A 25,301-nucleotide genomic window follows, 5' to 3' on the forward strand; every position below is an offset into this window, starting at 1 on the left:
GTTGACCTAATAGCAGAGGGGAAGGTGGGGGGAAGAGTGGAAAGTCTAGAGGAAAGAAAAGTCTGACTTAGTGAGCAATTTGTGTGACAGGCAGTCACCAAATCAGACAAAATAAATTAACAAAAATTTAATTAGCTTGTAGCATTCCTGTCAAAACTGACAACTCGAACATGGAGAAAAGATCATGTTTTTCCCGAGGGAGCATTTTATTTTTTTACTCCATATCTGAGAAGGAACCTAAAGTCATGCAGCTATTTATAGGCTTCACAAGGCCCACAGTTTCCTGTGTTGTGGGAGGGTTTGAGAGTGAACACACAAATGAATTGGATTTTCTTCTCTCTGTGTGCCGGTGGATGCAGACAGGATCCTCTATTTATTTACATTTTGGCTGACAGTTTCTTCAACAGGCTAAGCCATTTTTCTGTACTCGCCACTGAACCCCAGACTTGGACTTCCCTCACAGGTTCTTCTCTCAAAGCATCATCTGCCGATGGAGCCAAATGCCAAACTCCTTACTACATCCTGACGATATATTTTCATGCTTCACATCAGAGAAGAATGAAGTCTATTGAAATAATTCAGATGGTGAATTTATTCAGAGGTGAAGAATTCTCCTAAGACAAAACCAAAGATATTTCAGAAGATGGTTTTACTACCCTGTCCTCAGTTCCTCCACTATAAAATTTACTTCCCATTCCCCCCGCCCCCAAGTCCAGTACTCACATAAGTGATGATGAATCAGGTTATGACTGGATTGAAAATATTTTCCATATATTGAAATTCACATGAATGGTGCAAATAGTGCAATATTAGCTGCACACCCTCAAGTCTAGTGCAACTTTCATAGCCTTGGATGGGTTAGCAAGACATTTAATAACTGCCAGCTTGGCTGACACTGTCAGCCAAATGAGGGAATATTGGAGGCAGGGATTTCTTGATGTATGCTACCTTCATAATGATTTAAGGTTTCCAAAATAAGCTTCTAATTACTTTAATAAAGTAATTATCATAATGTCAAATAAGTGTCAAGTGATGATTTAGGTTAAAAAATTTATGACTGGTAGTAAGTTCACTTACATACATGTCTATGGTATAATAGAACAGAATCTGAGATGTTTTTTCCAATGATCAGTTGCTGTTTACACATCATACAGAGCTTCATCCCTGCAAGATGTTGAACACTCTCACCTCACATTGAAAACCAAGGTGGGGAAGATTGAAGGGCAGTTGAAACTTCTTCCCATGTACCCTGGTGGACTGAAGGATCAAATCTAAACTAACTGCTGTCCAGTGATGAATGCATGATACAGGTCTCCCTGCACATCTAAAGAGGAATGCCTGTGACAGAGAGGAGTGACTTTTTTCATCCCCAAAACTTTTTTTGGGGGGGCGGGGGGAAGGATGGAGAGAAATGCAGATTCAGGTCAACCAAAACGTTTAGCAAATTTGTGTCGATTTTGATGAATTGTTTTCATCACCCTTTGTCCCCCTGCCTCCTACCAAAAACTTCAGAAGAGTTTTGTTTTAATAATTCTGAAGTAAAATGTCTTGATTTTTCAGGTTGAAATGACATTTTGTTTTGAAATTTCCTTCCTTTTGAAAAATGATTAAAAATGCCCACCATGGAACTGAAACATTGTTTTGGGTTGAATAGAAATGTTTAATTTGACCAAAAATGAGGGTTATGTATGTATGTATGTATTTAGATTTTTTTGGAACTGTCGGTGAACCAAAACAATCCGTTATTCACACAGCTTTACTTTGCTACAAAGTGAGCAAAGACTCTGCAAGCTGTAACAGTTCATGCTTTTAGCTCCGGCGGTCCCCGGTTCCATTCGCACTGTGTTGGCCAAGAGGGTGGCGGTCACAGGACCATCACTCTGGAGTAGGATCACTGTAAAGCAATGAAAAGCCCTAATTCCATTCCTCCCTAGATGTGAACTTGCTGCCTCTTTAGCCATCTGAGTCTGTGCTGGCCTGGAAAGAAGTGACTCAATCATGGAACCTCCATGGTGGCATTTTTGGGGGGAATGTTCTCCTACAAAACATTGTCTTCATTCTTCATTGAAAAATTAGAAATCTGCAAGCAGCTAGGACCATCCAAGTGGAAGCTTTGTATCTCCAGAGCTGCTCTGCTCCACCCAGGGCCACTGCCCTCCTCTTCAGTGTAGCTCCACACCAAGGCCATTAACCATGGCTGCTGCTGGCACCTCTTTTAAAGGGGCAGTGGTCCTCACCACAGCTTCAGCAGGAAAGATAATACAACTTCTGTCCTTATTACATTTCTGTGGTTCTGGTGAGTTCTGGAGGTCACCCCTGGTCCATGTATTCCTTCCCCGGCCTTCCTCATTCAAGTCAAATAGGATGCCCTCCTTGGGGTCCAGGAGAAAGAGTCAACATTGTCAAGGGTGAATGAATCCCCAGCATTTCCCTGTGAGGGGAAGGAGATCCCCACATACAAAGTCCCCTCTGTGAGCAGATCCCTTAGGGCACAAGCAGGCCCTGCCTTTTAATATTGTGGCCACTTATACTTATTTTTCCAATCATTATTATTTATTTGTATTGTGGTAACACCTAGGAGATCAACTCCTGGACTGGGACTCCATTGTGCTAGACACTGTATAAACACAGAATAAAAAAAGATGGGTCTTGCCCCAAAGAACTGACAATCTAAGAAGGATTTTCCAAGGGGCGCAAGGAAGGTAGGTGTCCAATTCTATGGTGCCTGGGAAAGCTGGTCCCCTTTGAAAGTCCTACCCTGGGCTTTGCTACTTATGCTTGCCATTTTTTCTGGAACATCATATCAAACTGTAACTGAGTTAATGGGCTGGCTGGGTCTGTATACATGGCATATCTAGACACAGCCCGTAATGGATGTGGGGTCTTCCAAATGGTAAGGACCCTGCTTCAGAAAGTAAGTCTGAGCAGAAGTGGAAGAGGGTGGGCTTCATCCTCTGAGGAGAGAGGGAATCTGTTTGTCGAGCAATATATAGAGCTCACGCCCAGCGTCATTATCCTGGGGACGCTGCATGGCTGTACTAAGCCACCAGATCATAGAACAGAACTATCATATTAAAGTTTAACTAAGTTAATTTCATGCGTCTTATTAAGTAAATAAAATCCCTGAGCCCTCTGTGTTTCTTATGCCCCAGTCCTGGATCTGAGCCACTAGCTTCCTGATCTATATGAGAGAGGCAAAAAGGAGTCTCTTTCCAAACTGGGAACCAAGCGGTGATTTGTGACATGTCAGGGATATTTAGGAGAAAATTATGGTGCACACAGCCCTGGAGAAGAGAAATCCCTCTTTTGGTTGGGAAGGGGTAAATAACTCTTGGAAATCTAACACATTTTTCCCCCTGGGTTTCAGAGAACTGTAATCCGCACCAAGATGGAAGATTAGTAACTTGCAGTTCAGAGAATGTCACATAAAATAAAGGGAACAGATTACCCCAAGCAAAAAATGATACTAAAACAAATCACTAAAATGCTTGCTCTTTGTTCTCCGAGGAGAAATATTGAGTGAACATTTACTTAGCAATTAGGACTTAGTGGCAAAACTTTCAGTGCAGTGCTGGACAGAAAGTCAAAATCTACATTTTAAGGAGATATTTTAAGTACCCTACTATGTACAGAAGCCTATATGGTTTTTCTTTCACTCTAACACCACACTTTGTCTTCATATAAATGCATGTGATAAATAGAGATAAATGCTAAAGATGGGTAGGTATTCTGGGTAGATCATTTGCTCTAGCTGCACTGTTTATACTTCTAGGATTTCCATTCAAACCCCAGATACAGTTGTGGGAAGGATAATGAAATTTAGCTATCAAGGCTTCATTCATGGAATAAAATTTGCCGGAATAAGATTTGGGGAAAAAAGGAAAAAAAAAATTAGACATTTTAAGTTAAATTAAGAGAACAGCTTTGTTTTTTTCCCCCATCTCCTATTCCTTCCATATTTAAAGCCACTGTTAAATATATTGAAGTTTAAACAGGTGTTTCACGGGTCCTCCTCTTGTGAAATTGTTATTCTGCCATGCAGCAGCCATTCCATAATTTGGGATGGAAGGAGAAGACTGTGTGTTCCAAGGCACTGGGCAGGTACTCAAAAGAGATAGGTTCTGTTCTCTCCCTTGGCTGTACTCTGTTGTGGGGAAGTCACTTTATCTTTCTGTGCCTCAGTTTTCCTTGCTGCTTTTTCAGTCTTGTGTACTTAGACTGTAAGCTCTCTGGAAGAGGGACTGTTTCTTACGACATGTAGGTACAGTGGCTAACATGTTGCAACCTCTAGGTGCTGCTTCGAAGAATTGATAATAATAAGGCATAGTTTGCCAGCTTATTATGGGCCTGCTCCTGCTGGCAACTAGATCAATAGAAAAACGTCTATTGGCTTCAACAGGAGCAGGCACCAAGATGGAAAAAATCAGAGAGAGAGCGAGAGAGCAAGAGGATAGATGATTTATACATAGGCAGTTGAACTAGACTAAGCAAATAAGGAGACAGTGTGGTCTAGTGGCTAGTGCATGGAACAGCTCCTCAGAAGGCCTAGGTTCAATTCTGAGCTATACTGACTGACCTTGGGTGACTCACTTTGCCTCCCTGTGCTTCAGTCTCCCCCCCCACTTCAAAGCAGGGTAATGATACCGACCTCCTTTGTAAAGCACTAGGAGATGCAATTTATAAGAGCTAGGAAGTATTATTATAGATAAGGGAAGAGAAATAGATAAAGAGAGATCGTGTGTGTAGTTTTGTTGTGAAGAATATTTCATAAACTAACCCCTCTCGCTGCCTAGATAGCAAGTGTCTTGTTTTCTTTGTTAATGCAATTCATTTATTTCTGCTTTACAGTAAATGCAACAGTAGAAAAGTTTCCATGAAACCTTTTTCTTTTCTAATGCTGCCCCTGATACATTAAGCTACATTCCAACCAGCTTCAAGGACATGTTTCTGAATCCCATTCAAAATGCTGACAACTGTTGAATGTGTGAGGGGAAATGATTCCATGATTCTATGAAACGGACTGGATTCATTCGGCCGGTTGTACCTTTAATCTGACATGTTTAGTAAAAGCTCCACAATGCCTGCTGAGAATGTTCCAAGAGAAAAAGAGGGAAAAGTGGCTTCCAGGTGATGCCTAATGAATGTTATTCTGGAATTGTTGCAGCACTCCACTGGAAGCTAAAGTTGAACAGGAGAAATCACTTAAACCCTAGGGGCAAGATCCTCTGGTGCCAATCAGAAGCTGAAGGAACTACACTGATTTACATCAGCTGAGGATCTGGCCCTATGCTCCTTTTCTTGGATTTGTGGCTCTTTCATTGAAACATTTTTATTACATTATATGAAATATGAAGCACATGGACTCTGATGGATATTGTTGTCCAAATGGCCAAACGTGGAACCTTGAATCCAAACCTCTTCAGTTTTCAGGAGGATATGGAACCAGATTCCCAGATCCAAAGCCACCTTTATGGTGGTTTATTTGTTCATTGTTGTTTGGTTCTTTGTCTGATCCAAACTAGAAGGCGCTGATTTTCCGGTCCTACATCTGATGCAGATGAAATCTCATGAAAATAGCTGCATACACAAACTGGGATCACTGAGGGCAGAACCAGTTTGGCCTTCCGTGCTAAAAGCACTAGGCTGAATTTTTATCTCATTTAAATCTATAGTCACTTAACCTACCTTAAGGAGTGAGACACTGAATTTACACTGGAGAAAAAAGATATAAAGAGACTAGAATGTGAGCCACCACATTCTACAGTACTGGTTAGGAAATTGTTCTCATAATTCGGAGGGAGGAAAAAAAAATGTGCTAGCCTAACCATTCCTTACACTTGTTTTCATCTTTTTCCTCCCTTTTGTTGACAGAGGAAGAGAACTCTCTGCCAGAAGTTTGGTGTAGAGGGAAAATTATCACATTTCAAAGTATAATGCAACTTTAATCACTTTGATAACGTTCTTCTCCTCCTCAAAATTTGACACGATCAAGGTCTCTTTAACAATTGCCAGTGAACATATCTACAGCAGCACTATCTGGGGACAGAACTGAACATTTGTATTTGCTACCTTGAGTGCTTAATGTTACAATGTTCTCACTGGAGTTTCAATGTGGAGGGATCAGCCCTTTATCTCCAGCCCTTGCCTGCCTCAGTTGCCAAATATAACTGGAGACTTTATGAGATTTCACCATTAGTGCCCATTACAATACGTAACACAGGCTTTCTGTGCAACATCTACTCCTTGGGGTCAGACAAAAAAGGCCGAGGGCTCCCACCCCGTATAAAGCAATTGCACTGTATTGTACAGTAATGGGCTTAAACACTGTAGCAACACCACTGTAAGTGTAGGGGTTTGACACATTGCTCCAGAGAGGAAGTGTTCCTTGTGGTTAGAACACTGGCCTGGGAGACAGGAGATCTGGACTCGATTCCTGGCTCTATTCCCATAGACCTACTGTGTGACCTGGGAGAAGTACTTTAATTTCTTTGTGCCTTAGGTCCCCATCTGTAAAATTCTTTCCTATCACCCTTTGCTCACTTATCCATTTAGATTGTAAGCATGTCGGGCAAGGAACATCCCTTACTATGTGTCTGCTTGACATCTGGCACAATGGAGCCCAGATCTCTTTTGGAGCCTCTGGGTGCTACCATACTATAGAATAATAACTTGTAGACAATTGAGGAGTTTTTATCCAGGTAAAGGCCACTATCCTTATCTCAATGAACTCAGTGGCAAAACACCCAGTGGGGCCAGGATTTGGCAGTAAAAGCATCATGTTTAATCTGCATTATCAAAGTGTAGCCACTGTAGTTCACCATGGTGAATACTCCTTTGTCTACTCAGTGAAAAGGTACAAAGTACAGAACTAAGCAATTCACAGGACACCCCAGAACCCTTTGAGGCTTGTCCAGAGCCGTTTCTTACTGCCCTGTTGCTTAGCTGCTAGGATTGCTTGCCGCTTTGCAGGGCTGGAAGAAAGAGAGAGACAGAAAGGCACAAAAGCACCTCTGGAGTCTTTTGTGATAATTAAAAAAGGTACAAAGGAGAGATACATTTGGCTGGCTGTGAATGAATCGTATAAAATGGAAATGGGAAACATGTGCAAACACTTTAAATATTTTGCCCCTGTAAGATATTTGAAGACTTCCCTTGTAAAACAAATAGGGAACAAAATAAAACCAGGTTTCCCTCAGTCAGCACATAATCATTTTCATGTTAATTTTTATCTTGTTAACCCAAAAATCTATTAGAAGAAAATTATCTGCTTGAAATCTAGCTTGTGACTCATGCTAAGTGGTTCTGATATTCTGAGAAAATAAATCTGTGCACTGTTTATACAAGTCTGTTCAAAATTACAGTGTGTAAAAGAAATAATGGGTTTGGGTGACTGTACATGACAAATGACCAGGCTTCTGATGTTATTCACTTTGGACTTGTCTACACTAGGCTTTTTTTTTTTGTTTTGTTTTCTTAAAATTCCCCACTCGTGCTAACAAAGATTGCTCTTGGGGCTGGCTTCAAAGCCCACTGAAGGCAATGGAAAGACTCCGATTGACTTCAGTGGGCTATACGTTAGGCCTTTGGAGAAAAGGTTCTGGAACAGGGTTATGTGGTCAAAACATCAGCAGCCATCCTACACTAACCTCCCATCATTACTACCTCTTGTGGAATTGCAGTAGTCACAGCATGGGATTTTAAGACTGAGGGCCAGATCCTCAGTGTGAGTAAATTGGTGTCTCTCCATTGAGGAGGCCAATTTACACTAAGCAAAGGGGTTAACCCTTTAAAAGGTCAATTGTAGACACATGACGAGATTTTTAAAAGTGACTAGAGGGACCCAGTTGTTGGGGTCCCATTTGTGACAACTGCAAGGGGCCTGATTTTCAGAAAGCACTGAGCTATATCACACCCCCAAAGTCAGCCAGACCGTTGCCTGCAAAGTATCTCAAGCTGAGCACTCAAAATCTTTAGACACTCTTGAAAATGCTGGTGATGATCCTTATTAAACCTGCTCTTACTAGCCAATCCCTGCCTATTTAAACACACAATAGCTTATTTTATTTGTTGATTTATATTGCCGGGCACATGGCATACATTCAAAGCAGGCACTGTATTAAGTTAAACAGCCTGTGACAGGCAGTGCAAACAGCCTTCTGTTTTGCACAGCCCAGGAAAAAACCCCTGACTTTGATCCCTAGTCAAAGGAACGCATGACTAAACGCTGTGACATCTGAGAGTTTAAATGCAATAGGATGGGTATTTGTAGGTTGTCTGTACAGATATGGAATATTAAGTTAGTACTTGGAATATGTTTACTGAAGTTTTATCTCTTCAGGCCTTGCTCTGGCACCCAGTGCAGTTATCGGGAGTGAAATTCTCTGTTTTGTTATACCGAAATAGCGTCATTGAAATTAAGCAGGAGGAAAAATGATACATTTGAAATCAAAGGAATGACACCAGGGTAAGAATGAAGAATTGGTAGCTGAGCGTTTGCCACTAACCTCGCTAGGAACATGATTTGTCCCTGTGTATTTGCTTCAATTTTCACAAGGATTAAGGTACAGTCTCTGATTGTGAAGGAGTGATTTGCAAAATGAACGGCAGGTAGAAATCTGAGTACTGGCACCTCCAGCCTGCTTTGTGCCTGTGACCAGGAAGTTAGAGATGCCAAGACTCATGTTTATGATTGTGATTCGTTCTGTAAGTGCAAAAGGAGGCCACCCTTTGAAAATGTCTCCCTTTATAGAGGTAAGCCATTAATATCCGTTCACTTTTATTGAACATCTCACACTTTCAATAAAACAGTATTAAGGGTCTGATACTGTGCCATGCTGGGAAACTTCTGAAACTTAGTGAGCACTCTCAACTCTCTTTGGAAACAGCAACCCATGGGCATGGGCCCTACATGGATATTTGGGGTCATTAAATAGAGGTATGACTATTTACATTAGAAATGGGAGGACTTAAGGCAATCCTTGGAGGCAAACGCAAGATACTAAAATGAAAACCACCCTTTTGCAGAGGATCAACAAAAGACCTATGAACCATTTAAGTCCTAGTTTGAGAAGAAAGATGCCCTGATGTTGATGGAGTTATACCAGCATCAAAGTAGCGTAACAGTCCAGAGAATCAGACCCAGCATTTTGAAGGCTTAAGTGGGTCTTATAGTAAGTGGGGCACAGGTCCACTTATATTGGTCCCTGCACTGGGGTGAACACCACCTTAGAGGTAAGCATAGCATCATAGAAGTGAAGGGCTGGAAGGGACCTCAAGCAGTTATTCAATCCATCCCCCCATGCAGAGGCAGGATCAAATATACCTGTTTCAGCACTAAGCATTGCATCAAAGAAGTCAGCACAGACAGGGTCCTACTTCAGGCCATTCGAACAATAACGAGGAGTCATGCTGAACAATTACATCGTAGCGGTTGCTTCCTGGTGTGCTGGTGAGGTTGCCGTTGCACAAATCAGAGCCTTCATGCATCCTTTCCTATCTCTTATTATTATTATTAGAAGAAGGAAGGGAATTAAGGTTCAGATATGGTTTAAACACTCCTGTTTCATTTCACAGGTCCCGTCAGTCTCCACACATTCCTGCTGTCATTCTCAAATACATTACCATAATAATAATCCAACATCCGTGGTTGATCCCCGGCCAAAGACTATAATTAATTTTAACCCTCTTTCTGCTAGTGTTTCAGCAGTGTCAAGTAACAGGTGAAGGAGAGATTCAGGATTGGGAAATCTGAACAAATATACAGCAGTTCTAACTGATTAATAGAGCTGACAAGTGGAGTGTGTGGGCTAAAGGAAGCCTTTTCAGGCAATGGGGAGGACACAAAGCAGATGAGATGTGAACCGTTTTGCTCCAGGCTTGTTTTCTGCCTGCCACATTACTGTTTAATTGAAATAGGTGCCAACATCTGAGATTTCCTTACAGCAGATTCTAGCACATTGGCAACTTCCTCCTTCTTAAAGGTCCAAACCTCCAGTTGTAGCTAGGACCAGCGGTAACCACACGCTGCCTGCTTTGTGGATTACAATGTGGTCATCATGTTGAACTCTTGCATAGAGAGACTCTAACCATTTTTACCAGAAACTGAGAAAATATATCTGAGTGTCCTCTCCTCCCCACATTTCACAAGAATAAGTTATTGCAAGGAATTCACTTTGGATAAAGTGTTCCATTCGCCTAAGTACCTGGCCCATTTGGGCAATCGTCAGCAGCGTTTAAACCCACAGCCTTCAACGCTAAAAGTGCAAGCCTCTCCTCCTCAAGCTAACAGATTACAGTCTTCAGACACACTTGACTGAAAACACGGGGAAGAATCCTCTTGTTTTCAATGGATTTTGGGTCAGGTACTACTTCCGTTGACTTTTATGTGGACCAGCCATGAGAGAGAGGGAAAGGCAGAGTATTGGGGAATGGGAGTAGTTTGGGGAGCAGAGTGCTGGAAGGTCAAATGCTAAATCATTTTCTTCTTTTAATCTTGTATTTAAATAATGTTTTGCAACATCCAAAGCTGGCCACAAATTTTCTGTAAAAATGGTTTTTTTGGTGGAAATTAAGATTTTTTTAATTCAAAATCAATATTTTCTCTGAAGAAAATAGAAAGGAAATATTTTACCTCAGGTCAGTTTGACATTAATATCTGCATCCACCAGAGCTGCCATGGTGCCTCATGGGAATTGTCATTTGGATGCTTAATTCTCACAGTCCAACAAAGCTGGCTGGCCCATCAGGGACAATATCTAGTAACACAGTGGATTTAGGTGGGAGACTGGACAGTTCAGGGGACTGATACTGGGATATAGGCTATTTCTTGTGTCTGTATAACTGATTCAAATCCACTTCAGTTCATGGCTCATTTTTTTAGCTATATCAAGATTTTTTGTTGGTCTGTATGAAATGTGTTGGTGGTTTCCACTCCAGTTTTACTGGACAGATGTTCACATTACAGAAAATGTCATTTTGGACATTGTTTATTTGTATTACTGGAGCACCAAGGGTCCCGATCATGAACCAGGGTACCATTGTACTTGACTCTGCACAAACGCATCACAGATAGATGGTATCTGCCCTGAGCAGCTTCCAATCTGAATATAAGATGAGAGACAATAAGAAGATACAACAAACAGATGGTCGCAGCTGAACCCAAAAGATACAGATTGGTCAAAGCAGTTAGGAGATGTCAAGAGACCTCTACCTCTGAACAACACTGCCTGTCTGGGATAAATCTCCAAGTCTCAGTTCTCCCATATGTGAAATGGTGACAATGATCCATGCTCATCTTTGTATAAATGTTTGATGTAACCGGATAAAAAAATACACCATGTTCATTCATTATTTGCATTGTTGGAACTGGCCAAAATCTGATTTTTTTTGACATTTCAAATTTTGAAATAAAGAAAAAAGGAAAACTTGTAATGAAACTTTCACAATTCACTGCCATCCCCAGTTTTTCCCCACCAACTACAGAGCTGGCTGATTAAAATAACAAAACAAAAAAACCTACAAAACCAAGTATCAGAGGTGTAGCCATGTTAGTCTGGATCTGTGAAAGCGGCAAAGAGTCCTGTGGGTGATCACCCACGAAAGCTTATGCTCCAATACGTGTGTTAGTCTATAAGGTGCCACAGAACTCTTTGCCACTTTTACAAAACCAAGAATTTTAAAAAAATCATGAAATCCACCCCTCCCTTATTTTTGATCAGCTCTAATAATTATCAGACAGGACTGCTAAAACAAGCTCCACTTGTGCACACAAAAGTAGCACTCCGAGATTAGGAAGAGTGGCAAATTTGTGTAGAACCAGTATGAGAAGACTATATTAATTGACGTCCTGGCAAAGCTAATATGATTTTTTCCCCCTTGAAATCTGGGACTGAACCAGAAAAACGGTAGGAAACTAAATCTGGATATTTAGGCACAAGAAACACGTGGGATATAGAGGGTGGGAGAAAATATTGCCAGTTACCATGAGAATGCGCTTGTGTTCAATGGCAATTTAAGACTATGAGGCTGAATACCTTTGTGACTTTCGCTCCCCAGTTGAAGATTTGCTTCTGTGGCTTGGCTGGGTGCACTGGACTTGTTTAGCAACCAAGAACACAGATGCTGCCCTCTTTTCCCTAGGCAAGATACAGCCCAAACCAAAAAGAAATGATAGTTCTCGCCAGAAAAGAAAAACCACAATCTGATTTTGCTGGTGTGGTATGTTCCACTGCACAGCTCAGGATTAAAGAGCAGCACCAGAAAGCCAAAGCTTCCTTTTTCACATATGCTCCATCAGACCCTATGTTAAATAGGCATTCAGTGGTTTTCATCCAGAGCCACAGATGGCAACAGTCAAGTGTGATCCCACCTGGATTCAACTGGGGCCTCTTTGACCAGCTTTTGGTGCGTACCACTGAGGAAAAAGTCACTAAAATGGTTTGGGGGAGTTAAGCATGAAATGGATACAGGAACAAATGGGGGAAGGGTGGGAAAAGCAACTTAAAATTATTGTGTGCACTCTGAAGACTGGGCTGTTACAAAGTGACAATGTCTCTATTCGAGAGAACAGTTGGGTGAGACAATATCTTTTATTGGACCAACTTTTCTTGGCGAGAGAGACAAGCTTTCGAGCCACACAGAGCTCTTCTTCAGGTAAGAACAATGGTCCTCAACGCTAGTAAGAAGAAAAGCTCTGTGTAAGCTCGAAAGCTCGTCTCTCTCTCCAACAGAAGTTGGTCCAATAAAAGATATTACCTGACCCACCTTGTCTCTCTAATATCTGGGGACCAACACGACAACAACAGTGCTACATACAATATCTCTGTTTGCTTTGTGACAGGAACACCGCACTGCCCGCAATGAACTCAACATCACTGCCTTCTTTGGAGGAAAAAGCCAAGCCAAACCTAAAGTGAGTGGCTATTCTTGGATGAAAGTCACTGTACTTTTCACTCTATGGAATATGAGACCATACCAAAAATATTGGGGGAGAACTCCCCACCAAGACCACCTAATTAATTCTGTTTAAAATGTATGACATCCCCCACAACGGGCTCTGATTGGCTACCTTGGTATCTGCTTCAGCAAAGGGGCCCAGGGGACAAGCCGTAGCACTTTTACCCTGTTAGATCAGGGTTGAGGACCATTATTGGGGAAACACGCGAGAAGCTTCCTCTGCTGCTGTCATTGCAGCTGAGGAACTGACCCTTAGTATATATATAATTCACTTTCTACAAATATTTGAGCATGCAAGCTGAAAATTCACTATAGATTCATCTGGGGTAGGCCAGTTGGGAGAATTCAGTGTGAGCTCCTGCACAACACAGACCATAGAATTTCACTCAGTGATCTCTATCAGGGGGGGAATCTAAATGACACAATCAAGCTCATTAACTGGTGGCTGAATTCTCTTAGGAACACATCCAGTCTGGATTTAAAGATTCCAAGTGCACTTCTTTGGATCAGCTGCTCTGCAGTTTAACTTCCTCCCTGGTAAAAAGTTGCATCGTATTGGAATTTTTCTAACATCGACCTCCAGACTCCTGTCATGCCTTTCTCTGCTACTTCAGAACCTTATAAATCCAGAATCTTCCCCCCGTGTATGTAAGCATGTCTATTAGTAAGTCACATCCACTTCATTGTTAGTTATCTCAAGGGGGGGCACAAACACAGCTGAAGCTAACTGGAAAAAAGCAAATGAAAATTTGCAGAAAATTATTTATATTATTCATTCAGCTGGACCCAAAACACAACAGGATATGAGGATGGGGACTCAGGGGCGAGCAGGAAATTAGGACAAGACTAGAAAAAATGAGGTGGATAATGTTTTGGTCAGACACAGTTTTGTATCCACAGCTGAAGGTACAAGCTAACTGTTTTGTGGATTTCTGGTTTGTTGTGTTTGTCCCATATGGGAATCTTTCCACTAATACTGATGGACATTAGATTGGACCCAAAATAATAAAGGTGTATTAGCAAGGATCGACTTTGCACAAGCTACTCTAAACTTCAGTTCTAAAACTTCCCGAGAAATTCCCTTCCACCCTGTCGCTGTGCTGTCTACAATGAGCAAATTGTGTGCCTCATCACTGTCACTTCATTAATTCACGCCATCGTGCCCATTGCTGTTGATTGTTCTTGGGAAGTCTAACAGGTGCATCTGTTCAGTTGTTTCCCTGCTGTCAAATGGCATTTTTCAAACTGCTGAGTGTTCTAATGAGAGATGCCAAGGTGGGCATTATCACAAGACCAGCTGTACCAATCAGCCAAATAAAGCAGAGCGCTCTCTGCCAGCTGCTCAATGGAGCTTAATAAAGTGGTAAGATTTGCAGGGAAGTAAAGGTAAAGAACTTTGCAAAAATTGTGTATTAAAGTTAGATGTCACTGGTATTTATGTCACTGGTAAATGGATTTGATGGGTTTTTGACAGACAACTCCTTGTCATTTATGATCAGTTAAAACATTCTTCACTTTAACTTCATTCTGTTCATTTGGGGATAGGACCTGGAATGTGTGAAGAACAAATCCTAAAGCTGGTGTAAATTGATGTAGTTCTATTGAAGTTAATAGTATTTTGCTGATTTATTGCAGAGGAGGAATTGGTCTTTGGAATGGTGGGAGTGGAAATCAGACTCTGATATCCACAGTTTAGTAGATGATAGCCATCCAAAATTCAATCTAAAAGGAGAAAATTGGCCTCTCTCAATCATTAATGACCTTTCATCATACTTGTATAAGTCCTTGGTTTCCGACCTGTAGGCACTTCCGATTCATCAGCCTCCAGGAAAGTATGTTTTCACCTTGGGTGTTATTATCCTAAACAGCTAATGTCTAATTAAACAAATATCTCCCCCTCTGAAACATGTCCTGGAAAAAAAGCCTGAAAAAGATATTCCAGGAATATACACCTCTCCCTCTCCCCACCCCTCAAAAATCCCGATGACTAATATGTATGGAAAATACCCTGATTTTCTGCAATTAAAGAAAGACAGGTCAAGGTTTAGAATACTTTGACTGCACACATTAAAGGCATTTTTCATCACTATGGTTGCAAAACCCCCAAATACCATCTTTAGAAATGTGGTTGACCAGAATAAAAGAATTGTGAGAAATGGAATGTCATGCTGCCTGTATGAGATTAACAATTGACTGTTTTGAGGAAAACTGGGAGGGGCTGATAGAAAATGTAATGCTATAAAACATCAATAAAAGTAATGGACCAGATAGCTGGCTGGAATAAATCAACATAGCTCCATTGACTTCAGTAGAGCAACACCAATTTATACCAGCTGAAGGTCTAGAATATATATATAAAATTACTGTAACTCATAGCTATACTGCCTTAACTCTGCTGTTTCCTCCTAGCTTTTTCGTTTTTTTCTAATACTTACATATGAAAACAATTTGTGCTGTCAACAATTCTGTTCATTGCGAATAGAAATGTAGCGACTGAAAGCTGGTATTGACTGTCTCCGAGGTTTAAAATACTAACTGATATGCAGGGTGAGTTTCATTGCACACCACCAAATTCTTATTTAAAAACAATAAAGAGACTTACTTTGTAGAGCCCTGGTGGCATCTGAAGTGCCCAGAACTGCATGTGAACAAAAGGCATTGAACACTGTGACATTATTGGCTACCTATATCACACCGTTCCTGTAAGCACCACCTCCAAACCAGTAAAAACAGTTCAACAACACACGTATTGAGCTAAATATTTTGACCCAAGAAAGATCGGCAAGGTAACTGGCGTGGATTAGAGTAGTCTCCTAAACCCCACTGGTGAATGTTGCAGATCTGTGGACCAGCCAATGGAATATGCACATCAATAGGAGGGCAAATGGGGGTTAGGAGGGGTAGGCTAGTTGAGGCTGGGTAATCTTTATGGATCTGGGGAGGAGTCAGACCATGCTGGTTTTGTGTCTGACCTGGGGAAGTGGGAAGAGGAGGAGGATACCAGGAGAGAGTTAGAAGGAACACAGCTTAGGAGAGTGCAAAATGAGAACTTAAAATGTACACAGTAAGCAACCATCTTAGGAGAGATGGAGCCAAACCTCCTAGTCTGATTTTAGGGATTCTGCAAATCCACTGGACCTTTTGAATATGCAGATTTTCAGTGAAATCCTGGACCATTGAAGTCAGTAAGAATTTTGCCATTGACGTCACCAGGCCGAGGATTTCACTTTCTGAGTACAATTTCCAAATTCTCCTATGACCCAAAGTCCTATTTGTAAAAGTGATTTTTAGACACCTAGGAGTCTAATTCCCATTGACTTTGAAATAGGATTTAGGTGCTTTTGAAAATGTTACTTCTTAGATATACTGTATTTTATTATGTAGAGATGAACAAATATAAACAGAGATGGAGAATAAAGAGGAATTGAAAATTGCATCATACTTTCCAAAGAGTATCCACAAATTATTCATGAAAAAGTCACACTTTGTGAGCACACTGGAACAAATGCGCGTATTGAGCTGTCCCCAGGTGCACATCCTTCGGTGCCTGTATTTGGTAATATTTAATCGAGATGAAAATAAGACCTATACAGCAGTGAAAACATCCCTGACAGGATAATGTTCAATTTAAATAAACAGTCTTTAATGAGATCAGTTATTACCTGCCATTTTGTCATGTTCCAGCATGCAGTCTTAAGTCTAATGTTTCTAAATGCTGTCATAAATCTTTTCAACCTAATCTGCTTCTGAAAATTTGAGCTAATGTCTCTCATGCTTCATAGTAAATTATAGCCAATGTCACAGTGTGTGGGTGAATCTAAAGCTCTCCTTGAAAGCCCCATTGCACCAACGTATTTTTTTTTCCTGATTTTAAGAAAAGGTTGTGAAGCAGAACAGTTGAAACAAGCAGGTCTTGAGGTGAGAATGTTGGGCATACCATTTTGGTTAACAAATATTCAGTAAGTTTTATAGTTCTTTCAATGTTAATCATTTGAATAGGGCCGGATGGTGCAACCCTTATTCAAACTGAGTAGAAACTCAGTTACTGAGTTTAATGAGACTATTTGTATACGTGCTACCTACTCAAGGTGAGAGTTGCAGAATCAAGCCTAGGATAATTAACATTTAAATATTACGGGCTGGATCTTCAACTGCTGTAAGTTAGCATAACTCCACTGACTTCAGTTATACAGGATCTGGTCTTCTAGCACAATTTATGCAGAAGGATCCCAAAGTGCTTGACAAATTATACCAAAGCATCACTTCACCACTGCTGAAATGCAGCCACCTCTTGGGTGGGAGATGTCATCTCTTTAACAATGCACAGGACTTTGGAGGGCTGATTCTGTTCAAACCGAGATGGGTGAAATTCCAGAATAACTCCATTTATTTTAATGGACTTATGATTTACTTATGTCGCTGTAAGTAAGAAGAGAGTCAACCTATAGGATTTTAGTCAGGGTAGTAGGGCTAAACCCTTACTTTTGTGCAAAGCATCATGGGATCTTGAATCATAGAATATCAGGGTTGGAAGAGACTTCAGGAGGGCATATAGTGCAACCCCCGCTCAAAGCAGGACCAACACCAACTAAATCATCCCAGCCAAGGCTTTGTCAAGCTGGGCCTTAAAAACCTCTAAGGATGGAGATTCCACCACCTCCCTAGGTAACCCATTCCAGTGCTTCATCACCCTCCTCGTGAAATAGTGTTTCCTAATATCCATGTGGGAGTTTATATGCCATTTTAAAGGTGGTTCCCTCCAGCAGCAGATCCCCTAACACCATTTTGCTGGAGTGCACACAGGCCTTATAGCCTTCTGGGTGTTAAGTATTACTATCCACAGTTGGCACCTTAGAGACTAACAAATTTATTCGAGCATAAGCTTTCGTGAGCTACAGCTCACTTCATCGGATGCATACTGTATGCATCCGATGAAGTGAGCTGTAGCTCACGAAAGCTTATGCTCGAATAAATTGGTTAGTCTCTAAGGTGCCACAAGTACTCCTTTTCTTTTTACGGATACAGACTAACATGGCTGCTACTCTGAAACCTACCCACAGTTAACAGATGCAGAAATTGAGACATAGGAAGGTGAAATCTCTTGCCATATTTCGCAGAGTAAGTCAATGGTAAAATCTATTATTAGAACTCAGGAGCTCCTTGCTTTTAGTCACATGATCTATCCAATAGCTCATAGTGCCTCATTACTTTAACTGTGTTGCATTCTTTGGCCTTAGGCTTATAGCAAAGTGGCACCCATATGCCCATGATGTGCCAAAACTCAACAGGTTAAGTTGATCTGAATGTCCCAAGTGTCCCAACTGACACAGAGAAGAAATGGCTATAACTGCACTAATGTACCTGTGTGCATGTGTTTGGCATTATGTGAACAGTGGTTTTATTACGCATAAGCATGTTACTGGAGAAGAACTCAGAGATGACCAAACTCAAAATGAAACATAGAAGGGAGAAACTTGTTGCAAGGGAACCTTTTGACCTGCTCAATTGAAAAAGGTGGTTGTATATCCTCCCCTCTGCCACCCATAATTGCCTTATTTCAAAACATTCGGTACAGCTATTGGGATAAGGTGAGGCCACAGCTTACCTCTAACTTTGCTGCTGCTGCTGAAGCTTTGTGGTGGAACGAGGAATGTATGGGGCTGCCCATAAATGACATAATGCAGGAGGAGGTGGGTGGGTCCTTTATTTTGCATGTTTGTGTCAGTGTTACAAAGTGTTACAAGGGGAGAGTGGGTCTTGGAAATTACCCAAAAAATGTGTTACGTAATTTATGGACAGACCACATCCAAAAACAAGCAGAACAGACAATGAATGTGTTATGGGAAAGCTCCAGAAATAATGTGAAAAATGAAGTGAGTTGTATAAAAATATAAATACCCCAAACTGTTCAAGATCCCACATTATTAACACAATATATTTGACTTAGGGTCAGATTCTCTGCTGGCTTGCATCTATTGAACCCAAGGGGGTTATGCCAATGGAATGTCACCCTTAAAAGGGACAATCATATCTTTTTCCAACGGTGAATTGAAAGGTATTTGAATTGCCTAAATTTTAATCCAGAGTTCTGTGCCTCTCCTGAAAGATTTGACCTACTGTTAACTTCAAAACAGGAGAAGAAATTTTGAGCCTTAACTGACAGGTGAGTGATTTCATCCAATGGAAAAGGAGACACATGGAAAACTTAACTCAGCTTCTTCTGGGCATTGGACAGCCTCAACCACACTGTCAGTGCTATGCAAACAATAAAACCAATAACAATAATAATGCCTTGGCAGTTAAAAAGCTTTTATGTTTGTCTTCTTGTACTGTTTAAGTCTCCAGATACATTATGAGAACAATGCAAAACAGTTTATATTGTTTTATTCAAGGAATAATTGGAATTTCAACTTTCCTTTAAATCGGTGCAACTTTACTTTCCAATGACCTATCTTTGAGTAGCGTAAATACCAAAAATGCTTTAACAACACACTATGGGATCAGTAAGCCCCTGCCTCCCATATCTGAAGATGGCTTTCCCCAACCCTAATGTGCAAAGGCCACATGGGATACCCCCATCCCCAGACCATTGTAGGCTCAGCAGTTCAGCTGCATTTCAACACTTTGTTAAGGCCACCATGGCTGCCACCTTGATAAATGCAGTTGTTACTAGGAAAGAACAAAATCCTTTAATCATTTTCAAACATTAAATTCCATCATGTCTGGCCCATAAATGCAAAGTTCACTTTCCAGGAAGGATTTACCAAAGTTGATACCTTGTGCTGGCAGGATGTTAAGTGCATGTTTAGCAAGAGGGATTTTTTTGGCTTTTGATGCATTTGCTTGCACAAATAAAACAACGCCCTAATCTGCTCCCAGTGGCTAAGGCTGAACACTGTCATTTGTTGCTTTGTTTGTCACGGGCTTATTCCAGGATGGATAGTGCTGTACAACAATGACTAAACTCCAAATATGTTATCCTTCCCCATGCAGTCTTGAAATTGTTACGTCTGTGCTGGTTTCTCAGAGGCAACATACACCATCTGGTGCCGAACCAGTGGGGTCAAATAATGTTCTCACCATTTAGCGTAATTAACTCCAACCGCCCGTCTGCTGCAAGCCCCCAGTGCAGCCAACACAAGCAAAGCTGGGCCAAGATGAAATTTCTCCTCATTATTAAACCCAAATCTAAGTACTTGTCTGTCTGTAAAAACAGAGCAAAGGGAGGAAAACTGAAACCAGCGAACAGGGTCTGAGGTTTCAATAAATGTCAGAGAGCGTCAAGTCTGTTTGGATTGCAAATTATTGCTGGCTGATGGTCTATTATTTTACAACTAGCGATTGCTGTCAAGGAGGAGGGGGGAGAAAGGTTTCTCGAATCATAGCCAGAAGGGAACAGAAGTTACAAAATTGTAACAATCATTAAAAAAAAATGGTACTTGAATGACTTTAATGTTTGCTAAATGTAGACCTTATATAAAGTGTGTCTCAAGCACCAAAGTCGTTGCCCTTCGGCTCCAGCTGAGCTTCGAATCATCATGATAAGGTCTGCTCTGCCTGAGATGATTTGCTCTCCCCAGGTCCTGCTTCCAAGCTCCGTCCACCATAGAGTGAAGTCGGCTGACAGGTCTTGAACATACAATAGCGCTAAAGGCCCCCTAACTGCTTCAAGGAGAGTTAATATTTTCCCAAACACACTAGAGGGATATACATAAATCATTTCAATGGCGGTTAAGGCCTGTTTGTAAAGGAACTAAAAATTAATGGGTGATTATTCCCTAAAATACATCATCAGATTACATGGTCCTGTGGCACAGGTTCCCTGCTGATCATGCACAGCTCAGGCACAGATTATTAAGAACATAAGAACGACCACACTGGGTCAGACCAAAGGTCCATCTAGCCCAGTGTCCTGTCTTCCGACCATGGCCAATGCCAGGTGCCCCAGAGCGAATGAACAGAACAGGGAATCATCAAGTGATCCTTTTCCTGTCGCTCATTCCCAGCTTCTGGCAAACAGAGGCTAGGGACACCTTTCCTGCCTATGCTATTAGAGGGGAAGGAGATAGTTGGTGTATTGGAAGGGAGAATGTGGACAAAGGGACATACAGAACAGGGGGGTGGCTAAACTTTCTTGCAGTGACAGCTGAGGAGAGAGGCAGGGAGGTGGTGAGGCAGCTCGTACTATGCTGTTTTCAAACGTAGAGTAGGACAGGCTCCCTATTTCTGATGGCAGAAGACCAAATTGGGAAGAGAAAGTTCCTGTTGTAGAAATTTCAGTCTCAAACACCTTAGCTGGGACTTCTCATGGAATGCCCACCCCAACAAGTTAGAGAGGAACCATAAGCAAAACCATTGATCAAAACACCCAGAAGTTGGGAAAAGGTTGGCTTCAGATCTAAATTTCTCAGTTGGAGCCTTCTTTCTACTGGGACTGAACCACGCCCCCAGATCTGGATCTCTCAGCACTTTGAAGCTTGGGCCCATCTTTAAGAAAAATGTTATTGATGACTGAATACAAATATGCTACAGATCCTGCAACTCTGAGAAATACAACAGCAGAGAGAAACATTTTTTATGGCAAACAGTGCCTGCTTTAAGTTAGTGTTTTAGATGGTTCAATATAACTTATGATTGATTATTCATATGGGTACTTTTGAAAGTGCCCCTCAGTCCTTTGCTGTGTGTGCTACCTATCTCTAGGATCCTGGTCTCACCATTTTGGATTCCCCCTCTACAAGAATGTCTTGCTACACTACCTAAGTCATCAGAGAAGATGATCTTCCACACATCCTTGAGTTTGAAAAACACTGAAGTGCTTGCCATTAAATTAACGGCAGTGAACAGCGCATGGAAAGGGGTTGAAGAATTATATTTTCATTTTGCACCCCCTCCTCCTGCCATTTTCCAATAGAAGAGAGGGACCACACTCAGGGAGAGAACTGCCACTGTTGGCCAAACCCATGTGTTGCCTTCATGTAGCGCACAGCACTAGCAGAAATTAAAGATGGGCAAAGCACAGGGAAAATCTAACGTTATGAAATGAATGGAATGCTGGTACACTAAAGGAAGCATTTTGGCTGGTCTGTATTTCAGTTAAGGACTACAAGCGTAAATTTTAAAAAAGCCCTACTTTTCCTCCTTTCAACAGCCTGGCTTCTTTCCTTACAGTTGTATACACTTCTTTTCTGTTTTATAACACATTCTTCTCTGCCAAGCACACACCCTTCTCTTTCAAGTCCTTTTTCTTCTTCTTCCAGCAAGCCATACGACCTTTTTAACAATACTCAACACCCGCTGTTAATTGAATTGTTCATTTCTGTCCTTTTTTTCTTCTCTTTCCCCCGACCCCTTGTCTGCCTTAGGGATTGGACACCTAACTGCACTTTGTGCCTTGGAAAATGTCTCCATCTGCCCCTCAGTTCTATAACCCTTATTCAGGCTGAGTAATACTTATGTGAGTAATCCTATTAAGTCATAGTGAGACTGCATGTGTGAGTAAGTGCTACTCTGTGGAAGCCTGTCATTTTATTCTGTGTCCATCACTGTGATATTTGAGCATAGGTATCTGTGTAAGAGTTTCAGAGTAAGACTATTTAAGCGTTCTTCAGGTCAGGGGACATGTCAGTCTGTGGACCAGATCCTTAGCTGGAATAAATTGGTTACCTTTAAACTACAACAGTTGACACCAGCTGAGGATCTGGCCCATGATTCTTTGAAAATGCTACCTACATTAACAGCATCATACGAATGACTTTTATTAATAGAGTATTTTCTCATGTATATGACATAAAAAGGACAGTAGCACAAAAAGAGAGAATAAAGCACATAGTCAGTAACTTTCTATTTAATTTTTTCACCTGTATTAAATTGAAGCATTCATTCAATTCTAAAAATATAATTTTTGAGAAGTAAGGGGAAAAGGCTCACATGTCAGCGAAAAGGATTCATAAGAATAAAAAGAGTGATTATATTCTCAGATACCCTCCCTCTCCTGTCTCTCTCACATTCATGCACACAGCAATTGATTATAAAAACTGAAACTTTCAATTTTGCACCAATAATATTCTGAGAGGGCCTCCTCTATTTTACACTACAGCAAAGGAAAGAAGCCAAAACAATCAACCTCTCTTGTATAGAATTTAAAATGGGCTCTGCTTACACACAATTTTGTACACCCCTGGTGCCTGTGGAATATGGTTCTACCGGCCCCACTACTCAGTCTAAAATGTGATTGTGCCCTTGAAGTTTATTTTGGCCTATTATGAAACCAATGAAGAAGCAAGAGGAGTGAGAATTCATTCAAAAGCTTCTCCCTCGAACCCCTTCCGCACAAGTGTAACAAGCACCATTGTTCAGATAGAAAGAACTGGTTGAAATTTTTCTGATAGAACAGATTTTCATTGGAAAAATGCTGATTCCACTAAATTGAAACATTCTGCAGGAGTGTAATGATTTAACCAAAAATTCTGATGAATAATTATAACAATGATTCATTTTGATAAGGTTGAAATGTGCCATTTTGACTTTCCTGTTATACTTCATAACAATATGATCAAATAAAATACAATATTAAAGTAAAAATGTCTCAAAATGAAAAAAAATAATTGAAGCTTCAGATTTCCCATGGAACAGGAATTCTGGGTCCTGAGCAATGCAAGATAGAACCTAAAACTCCCTTGACTTGGTGGGAAAGCTCCTGTTTGAATGTAGGTGTGTGAGGAAGCCGTGTTACATCACCTCAACCAGGTGTATGTAAATCTCAGTGGAGCATGCGGGAAGACATTGGAAGCACTTCTAGCAGAAGATCCCAAAACACAGCTGGGCAGACAACTGATATACATCCTGGCAGTACTCATGGCTGTCTGGTAGGAGAAGCATATGGACACTTGCTGACAATGTGGTCAGTGACTGGCCTTATAAAAGGTTGTCAAACAATATTTCTTTAGCTGCTTGGCCTTAATCATGTGTCACCTCTCCTGCAGAAAACACTCTACCTGTATTGACTGGAAAATAAGAGAACCAGCTCTGGAGTTTTCATAAGTCATGCTAGAAATGCCACAAACACAATGGGCACTTGTACAAGGCATGCCTTTGTCCGTATTACCTTCAGTTTGCAGGAAGAAGGCTCCTGCAGCCCTCAGGTGCAAGAGTTCAGTACTCTGCAGCCAAAACAATCTTGGGCCAAGTCTGTCAGAGAGGATAAATCAAGTGGACACCTTGAGCAGCCTATTCCAGTGCTTAACTACACATATAGGGAGAAAGATTTTCCTAATATCTAACCTAAATCTCCCTTGCTGCAGATTAAGACAATTACTTCTTGTCCTACCTTCAGTGGACATGGAGAACAATTGTTCACCATCCTCTTTCTCATGGCCCTTAACATATTTGAAAACTGTTATCAGGTCACTCCTCAGTCTTCTTTTCTCAAGACTAAACTTGCCCAGTTTTTTAAACTTTTCCTCATAGGTCAGGTTTTCTAAACCTTTTCATCATTTTTGTTGCTCTCCTCTAGACTGTCTCCAATTTAGCCACATCTTTTCTGAAGTGTGGAGTCCAGAACTGGACACAGGATTCCAGCTGAGGCCTCACCAGTGCCAAGTAGAGTGGGACAATTACCTCCGGTGTCTTACCTACAACACACTTTTTAATACAGCCTCAAATGGTATTTTCCTTTTTTGCATCTGCATCACATTGTTGACTCATATTCAGTTTGTGAGCCACTAGAGCCCTCAGATTCTTTTCAGCAGCATTACCACCTACCCAGTTATTCCCCATTTTGGAGCTGTGCATTTGGCTTTTCCTGCTTAAGTGTGGTACTTTGCACTTGTCTTTACTGAATTTCATCTTGTACCAGACCTACAACTGACCCTGTGGGACCCCACTAGTTAAGCCCTTCCAGTCTGACAGAAAACCTATGATAACTCCTCTTTAAGTAAGAACTTTAAACCAGCTTCAATAGAAACTAAAGGTTATTCATTAGAAATTGTTGAAAAACAAGGGGGGGGATTACTTTTTTGTTTTTCCCCCCCTTGTTTTTACAACAGAATTTTTAAATTTTTTATACTTTTCCCCCATTAACTTTTCAAAATTATACAATTTTTTGGCTTGACGTTTGAAATTGTGATAGCATATTTCAATGACATTTGAATTGTTTTGACCAGCTGAATTATTTATACCAAACCTTAAATATGTAGTTGTATAGAGACAGTTCCTTAAAGATGGCCATTATCTTTGAAAACTCGTGGCGAACTGGGGAAGTCCCGGATGACTGGAAAAAGGCTAATGTAGTGCCCATCTTTAAAAAAGGGAAGAAGGAGGATCCTGGGAACTACAGGCCAGTCAGC

Source organism: Caretta caretta, chromosome 14 (assembly GCF_965140235.1).
Source record: "Caretta caretta isolate rCarCar2 chromosome 14, rCarCar1.hap1, whole genome shotgun sequence".
In the NCBI taxonomy this organism is placed as follows: domain Eukaryota; kingdom Metazoa; phylum Chordata; order Testudines; family Cheloniidae; genus Caretta; species Caretta caretta.